General features: G+C 40.7%; 1 long non-coding RNA gene across 2 annotated transcripts in view; it reads right to left on the bottom strand.

Annotated features, from left to right (window-relative positions):
• Positions 1-4,958, bottom strand: part of LOC103474885 (uncharacterized) — a 17,133-nt gene extending 12,175 nt beyond the window's left edge. For both annotated transcript variants that reach the window (XR_535249.2, XR_535251.2), the window contains exon 1: positions 4,857-4,958. This is a non-coding gene — a long non-coding RNA (uncharacterized LOC103474885). The remainder of the gene's footprint in view (positions 1-4,856) is intronic.
• Positions 4,959-5,357: the final 399 nt, after the last annotated feature.

The following is a 5,357-nucleotide window of genomic DNA, read 5'->3' as shown; positions in this document are numbered from 1 at the left end:
TGTCATTGGGGCCGGGGGCGCCGATGACATGTTCGCATACACCTCAGAAAGTATGTAGTTGCGCCCCTGCCTCTCTCATTGGCTCAGCTGTTTTGCTGGCATGTAAGAGCAAAAAATATTGACCGCCTTACAATTCATTTCCAGTAAACTGGAGAGGAACAGACTATAAATGGGGAGGAGTTTGTTCTTCGTTAAAAATTGTTTGGTGAACTGGGGGAAGCATGTGTTTTCTGGGACTTAAAGTTTACTTTCCCAGATCACGCATGTTTACGTCTTAATAAACTACAGGATACCTTCTGGAAACTTGTGATTTACTTTGCAGAAATGCCACAGTGCATTTGGGATCTGTCCTGTATTTATGCTGTGATTTGTAACCAGGTACTCAATTATTATAAGATTAATTTCTCTGGAATTGAAACTTTTATTTTATTTTTATTTTTATTTTTTGTGAAATTACAAGTTGTATCCTAAAACTCAAGACATTTTCTCAGAACGTTAAGGTCGGTTTTTCTGAACTTCCCTTTGGGAAAAAAAAAGAATAAATCACAGGTTACTTCCTGTAAGTTTACAGATCAGGTTCTCAAACACTTACAGGGAATCTTACATGCTAACTTTTGGTATACTGGAAGTTATAGTTGAATTTTCTTCAACCCACAAGGTATATTCTGGGAAAACTTTGGTTCTCTTCGGTAAAATTACAGAGCATCTTTCTGGAAATACTTCTATTCTATGCTACTTTGAAGAGTATTTCCAGAATTGGACTGTCTTGACGTTTTGTTGCCTAATTTCCATTAACATATTGGCTAGTTGCACAATGCTGTGCAACTAGCCAATATGTTGCTAGTTGCACATATTGGCTATATGTGCAACTAGCAATATATTGGCTATATTGTTTCATTTGGACTTTTGTGCTTCTCTTTTCCTGGCGCACAGGTGGCATGTTGAAAGCCTTTTGCTTAGGATTGTTGCTTACGTCCACTTACGAGATGCAGTGGTGGTTCCTAAATCTAACCACATCATTTAGCTCTTATGGCTAATGGTGAAAACAGCTGTAAATAATAACGCTAAACTATTTCATTGACAGATTGGTCCTTGAATTAAAGACATTAAACCCAGATATTTTGCGATGCGTTTGAAATCTGAGAGCTGTTCATGCAAATCCTCTCAAACAGGAAGTTTGACTTTGCTGAAGACTGACACCCCGATGGCCACCGTTCACCCTGAGACCCGGCGCTCCTCACTGTGTGATGAAATAAGGCGAGTGGAAAAGAGGTTAATGCGTGCCGGCCTCAGGCTGCAAGTGGGCATCCGTGCAGCATCGCAACAAGCAGAATAATTATCGGCCACGATGATAATTATGGACTCAGACTCTATATAGCATCATATAATTCATGCACAATGATCTGTGTTGTGCACACTGGAGCGGATTAAGGAATGTGGGAAGTGTGTGTGTGTGTGTGTGTGTGTGTGTGTGTGTGTGTGTGTGTGTGTGTGTGTGTGTGTGTGTGTGTATAAATAATGTGCTTAAATGTCTAAGTATTTTTTTTCTTTTTATGGCTAAGCACTCATTAATTCAGAGATAAAGTTTCATTACAACACACTGTTACGAGTTCCATTTTAAGTAAGCCTACTTAAAGAAAACATATGTATCTATTAAAGAGAGTCATTTATACAGTTGCAAAGATTTTCAATTCCTCTTGAAATTCGCACGCTGAAAGTCAAAGTTACATCAGAATTCAGAAAAACCTGGACGAAATGTGCTTTTGTCGTATATAAAGGGTTTGAGGCGGGTCAGTGAATAAATAATTCATATCATGAAAATTGCTACAAACACGAGACTAGTCAGGGGTAATAGAGCTTCCAGCACATTAACTGCAGACATAGAAAAGTAATAATAAAGTCTCCAGCTTGAATTTCAGTTCATAAAATAAAGATTTATATGATGACTTCATCAATGGGAAGCAGGAGAAACGGTGTCTGAGAGCAGAAGATTGGAGATCTAATAAACCGGCTTCCTGTGCAGAGAGATTATAAAAGCGTTTCTTGATGAGCCGACTTTGTCTGTAAATTTACAGTTGAAGGGAAATAATGGTTAGGATAAAAAGCTGTATTTGGAAAAAGAAAAAAAAAAAAACATTAATTCTGCCATCAGTGAGGTTGACATTGCAGTTTCAACTCCAGTTCTGACTAGCAGTATTACTCTGATGCGCACAACCCCAGACACGTGTGGTTGTTACGTCACTTTACCAATAAAGTAATCTCTTTCTGTTTACAGAAATCTGTGGTTCCATATTTGTGGACTCACCTATTCGCAGATTGTTTTATGGAACATGACCCACAGAAAATTTGCCTTTTCACAGATTTTTTTTTAGTAGAGATTATGTAAAATATTTGAAAGAAACTACAGCTTTGGAAGTTGAAATATCTATCACCAAATCCTAATTGGCTGGCGTTTGAAAAGCTGCCAATCCTGGAGCACCATTTATTTTCCTTGGCGCTGATTGGCTGGAGCCCCAAGAGCAGAGATAAAGGAGACTGTAGATATTAGCTTCTGCAATAGAGCTAAGATGGCTTTCATTTTGTGTATTAACGCATACTTAGGTATAATTCATGTTTGCATTTTTAAAAACAGGCGTTTTTAGAAGGGGTTTCAAACACCCCCACTAGGCCAACCATTAAAAGCAAGTTGTAATTAATAACACTAATAAATTGGTAATATATGTTGCGGCTGCAGAGAGACGGCCAGCAAAATCATAAAATTCACAAAAAGGTTTTAAAGATTGCTAAAATAAGACACGGAGAACTTTGACCCAGTGAAATATGCGCACTTGCAATTTCTATTTACATTGTGTAATTTACAGTGTGAGCTGTGTGTGTAATGAGGTGCAGTCTCTACGGCCTGGTAACGGTGTTTGAAGTGTGACATGTTCTCTGCCGCCCCCGCCCCGCTCCACTTCCAGGGTTTAGATTACCATGAAATGCAGAGATTGATGGATCTTCGACCGTACAGACTCTGCATCACACTCAGAGAGCGGAAGCCAACCCACATCTCTCCGTCCAAACATGGCCGAGTCAGAAACGCGGGGTTAAACGTCACGTTTCACCTTGAGTTAACCCCACATTACAGCCAAAAATAATAAATAAATAAATAAATGGCACAGCCTCGTTAGTTTTAAGTATGYCATTTAGTGCAGYTGTAGAGCGTTGAGACGTTAATATCAGCGCGCTGATGCCGGAGTCACTCTGACTTAACTCATATTCTCCCTCACAGAGAATTAACTCTGATCCCTGCAGCCATGGAGTTACAAGCTGGCTTGTCAATACACATTATACACAGCGAACAGAGTGCATGTCTAAAGTTTCTCACTATCCTGAGCTGTTTTCAAAGGGAGCCGATTGCCARTTTCACTGAAATCTGAGTACTTAAGATTGGCTCAAGAAACTCTTAAAACTCTGACTATTTTAATAGTTCAAACATCAGACATAAATTAATATTCAATGATACACACAGTGGAAACTGTCTTAGCACAACCGCAGAAGCTAGCTAACATTTACAGACTTTCTTATCGCAGTCCAGGGCGAATCAGCCAATCAGGGACAAAACAAAGCGAAAGGATCTTATTGATTGGCTGCTTTTGGAACACCACCCAATAGTGCGTTAAGTAGCATTTCGTCCAGGTATTTCACCTTYCAAAGCTGCATTTTCTCTCAAGCGTTTTAGATTTGATCTACTCCTTTTAGGGAAAGTTCCACAGAAAAATGTAAAAATGTGGAACTACGAACCGGCGGAGATTCTTTGTAAAACTCAAGATGAAACAAGAAAACCAAAGATAGGCAGCATTAAATCTGGAAGTGGTTACATTTTGTCTGCTTATTGCAGAGYCAAAAAATGATTCACAAATCCTTCAGAGCACGTAGAGGAAATTTTTGCTCCGTTTAGATCCGAGTTCTCTTAAATCAGCAGACCTTTCCTGACCACAGATTCCGAGTCAGCCATTACTTCCCACGTTGTGTTCACACCTATCGGCCATCCCTAAGTTTTAGTTTACCACCCGGCCTGTGATGCGAGGCGGCATTTGCAGTTGGTGCAGGCTCATCTTTCAGTAAGCATCTCCCTGGCCGCGCGCCACAGACAGAGGCGGAGAGAGTGACAAAGCGGAGAGTGATGACACCGCTTATTTGTGTATACATGAGAGGATGTAGTGGCTGGCAGAGAGACGGCGCAGTGCCATGCTGCAGAGGCACAGCCGTACAAGGAGATGCCGTGTTGGAGGACTGGTGTGTCTGCTCTGGAGGATTTCTAGCTAGTCATCAATAACTCAGTCCCACTTTCTCCTTTTAGGATGTTTTGATAGAGAGCAGACTTAGAGGTTATGTGAGTCGTCATTCGGCCCCAAAAATAATGACACTGCTGCCGACTTCAGATGTAACAAGACAAGCCATCCAAAAAGATCCAATTCTTTCTCATCAGTCCACAAAATATCTTGGGGATTATCAAGACGGTTTTGGTTAAATATAAGGTGGGCATTTGGAGGCCATTTTTGTCTCTTTTTCTTATTGTTAGATCATCATCAATTCTGATGTTCATGAAGACAAAGTGAGGCGTGCAAAGTTTTTGTTTCTTCTGTGACCTCCTGGAGTAGTTTTTCACGGCCAGCCACTTTTTTATTTCGGGAGGGTTCACTACTGTACCAAGTTTTCTCCATTAGTGAATAATGGTTCTAAGTGTGCTTCTCTAGATTCCCAAAGGCTTAGAAATGGCTTTATGACTCTTCCCAGAATGATAGATATTTATCAGTATGCTTCTCGGTCGTTCTTGAATGTAGATCAGGGTAAGAAGTGTTGCCTTTTCAAACCTTTTAGCCTACTTCATGTTGTCAGGGAGGTTCTAGTTAAGCGAAGGTCTGGTTGTAATCAGATCTTTGCGCGTCTAGAGAAATCTATCGCAGATAAAAAAAAAAAAAAGAAGGTTAATCAGTTGAGACGATTATTTAGCTATGAAGGATTACTACTTTTTAGCATTGTCAGTTTAGATATCTTGGTCTTAATAAAAGTCAATAAATAAAATCCCTGAACAAAAACGGCATTTTGAATATATATATATATATACGTGGTGCCGAGAGGCACCACGTAGGTGAAGACCACAGTGGTGCCTGTGGTAATCGGGGCCCTCGGGGCAGTCACCCCCAAACTGGAGCAGTGGCTAMAACAGATCCCAGGAACAACATCARMCATCTCARTCCAGAAATGTGSAGTTCTAGGCACAGCCAAGATACTGCGCAGAACCCTCAAGCTCCCAGGCCTCTGGTAGAGGACCCGAGCTCAGAGGATGAAACAGACCACCCGAGGAGGGTGAG

The sequence above is a fragment of the Poecilia reticulata genome, linkage group LG2 (genome assembly GCF_000633615.1).
Source record: "Poecilia reticulata strain Guanapo linkage group LG2, Guppy_female_1.0+MT, whole genome shotgun sequence".
In the NCBI taxonomy this organism is placed as follows: Eukaryota; Metazoa; Chordata; class Actinopteri; order Cyprinodontiformes; family Poeciliidae; genus Poecilia; species Poecilia reticulata.
The sequence above is the reverse complement of the archived record's forward strand: the minus strand, read 5'-3'. Positions and strand labels throughout refer to the sequence as shown.